Below are 2,951 nucleotides of genomic sequence, written 5' to 3'. Positions count from 1 at the left end.
TAGATAGATAGATAGATAGATAGATAGATAGATAGATAGATAGATAGATAGATAGATGAATGTCTACGCTTATTATTAACAAAAAAATATAACATGAAAGTAGAAATTGATACTGAACTAAACTACAACATAATAAAAATAAGTAATTATTCAGATGAAATGACCAGTTAAAAGACGTTTACGTAAATGTTTGTGGTATTGTTTCTTTTAAGGTGGACAAGAATGAGAAGCAGAACAATGAAAGTTAGTTGTGTGTGAATGAGAGGGAGGCAGGTGGAATAGTGATGTTACAAGAAGCAGAGGTCCTAAGAGAAAAATTCCAGGACTGATTTGTGACAAAAGGTTGGCAGCAAAGGTCAAAGAAAAGGTTTACAAGAGAGTTTTGTGACCAGCTATGTTTTGTAGACAGTGGCACTGACAAAAAGATAGGAGACCTGGAAGTGCCAGAAATGAATATGTATGGATGGAGTTAGAGAGGACATAGAGATGGATGGAGTGGAGACAGAGGATGCAGAGGAAAGAGTGTGTTAAAGGAGACCAATGAAGAGGGAACAGCCAAAACAAAAAGAAGATTGGTTTTTACTGAGTTTTTACTCATTCATACTTAGTGCTGCAGTCTTGCAGAGGTTAAACTGTTTGTAATGTTTAGTTTTTAATATTCTACAACATTTTTTGTTTTGTTTTTATAATTGCTATACTAAAATATTTCATAAAATAAAATAAAAAACTTTACACTCAAGCAGAAAACTACCAGCCCAGATTTGCACGACTATATCAGTGTCACACTTTCTTTCAAAACACTACATGGTTTAGAAGCAGATATATATTGTCACTTTCAAAACACTGACTTTTTTCAAACTACTACAACTATGAGCCAAGTCTTTCATTTCACAAAAGATCAGGACTGGTTTGTTAATTTGGTGTGATTGTACTAATTGTGTGAGGTGTTCTAAAATAAATGGAGCTTTCTTTTCAAATAAATTCTTTCAGTTTTAAAATTAAGCATTTACAAAACAATTGTCCTGCAGGGGACACTGTTTCACCACTAATTAAAACGAGACAGTGGACCCCCGCCCCATCTAAAGCACTTTCATTAATTTTACAATGGTTGATTTAAGGACAGTATAGTATAAAAGTAGTTGTGTATTTGTCCCCCCTGTGCTTTTTAATAGAAATATTTTCTGCTGTGGACAGATTTTTCAGAAAACCTTAATGGACTTCTTTAGTCCTGATGGACAATGCATTGACTGACACACACACACACACACACACACACACACACACACACACACACNTGAAGGTCTCAGCCGAAAAGGACATGGAGGTCTCAGCCGAAGACGACTGAAGGTCTCAGCCAAAAAGGACGTGGAGGTCTCAGCCGAAAAGGGCGCGAAGGTCTCAGCCGAAAAGGGCGTGAAGGTCTCAGCCGAAAAGGACGTGGAGGTCTCAGCCGAAGACGACTGAAGGTCTCAGCCGAAAACGGCACGGAGTTCTCGGCTGAAGAGGACATGGAGTTCTTGGCTGAAGATGGAGTGGAGCCTAACCAATTTGGAAACTGGTCAAGGTTAAGTTTGTTGTAAAGCTGAAGTTATTCTMATAAGGGGCACATATAAGACTGCCCCTTACATGTGTGTGTATATATAAACTGTATATATAAATCTCTTACTCCACCATATATTATTTTTCACACCGTCACAGTTCAGGAAGTAAAAAAAAAAGAAAAATCAAGAAAACAACAAAAAATAAACAAAAAAACCTCTTGATTGATATTTTCTCTCTAACACTGTGCGTTTCCATGTTTATTTGTTGACGGCGTACAAAACATTCTTTCCAGCACAGCTAATGACTTAGAATCAATACAGACATGCTTTCAAAACTGTGGCGATGATTTTGTGGAAAAATTCAGCCATTAAACTATTTAAACTGCAGCTATGTTCATGCTCTGCTGATACATGACAATGCTCTGATGGGTAATATGTTAGATGTCTGCTGAACCCCCAAAAAGGCTAAAGGTAAACACATTTTGGGAAACATTCTTACAGTTTGGTGTCTGGATTTAGATAATATAAGAAGGCAATGTTAAAAAAGGAGGGTTCATGTAAGTTGGCGTGTCAACAACAGCGTTTAATGGTGTCTGTGAGCTGGGCAGAGCTGCTGTTGCATCATTAAAGTAGCTGGATGTGCCTTGGTGAAAAGGGAATCATTAACTTTGATGTCTTAACAATTTCTGTGTGTCTGGCTGGAGTTGATGTCACATCGAGAAACCCGAGAGACTCAAATTACTCAAGACAATGAAATCTAAAAGTGTTGCACGCCTCCAATCTACGGTTACCCTTGAAAATAATAATTAAAAATGCTGCAAAAGTCTGAGGAAATAAAAAACTCTTAATTTTTCTTAAGGACACAGATGTGGATCAGCTTGAAGAGTTCCTGCACAAGTATCAGAGAGCAGCTCGTAAAACATTTGAAACATGAAATCTCCTTTATGCTTAAAGTCGTCCTTGATATAAGAAATTTCACACATTTATGTCAGCTCTCTTTGAACTGAATGCTGATTAAGTTTGTTGAATTAACCGTGATCTCAAGATTGCTCATTTCAGCTAAATGTTCTCATCAGCAACCCCCCCACCCTCACACACACAAATACAAATGAAAAGACCGTTAACGATATGATTGTTCCTTGATACCAGGCTGATTCTATTGAGAGGGCTTTTCATAGCTTGAAATGATCTTTTACTATCTTTTTATTCTTCTAACAAAATTATCACTTTTTTACACGGTCCATCGTCTATATTAAAACTACAAGTCATAACTAAAGGTTAACTCTTTGGTGACTGAAGTGTATACCAGCACTCTGATCTGAGGTTTCATGCCTTCTTGTAAATGCAAAACCTGCATCACACACACACACACACACACACACACACACACACACACACACACACACACAC

The sequence above is a fragment of the Austrofundulus limnaeus genome, unplaced genomic scaffold (assembly GCF_001266775.1).
Source record: "Austrofundulus limnaeus strain Quisiro unplaced genomic scaffold, Austrofundulus_limnaeus-1.0 Scaffold88, whole genome shotgun sequence".
In the NCBI taxonomy this organism is placed as follows: Eukaryota; Metazoa; Chordata; class Actinopteri; order Cyprinodontiformes; family Rivulidae; genus Austrofundulus; species Austrofundulus limnaeus.
The sequence above is the reverse complement of the archived record's forward strand: the minus strand, read 5'-3'. Positions refer to the sequence as shown.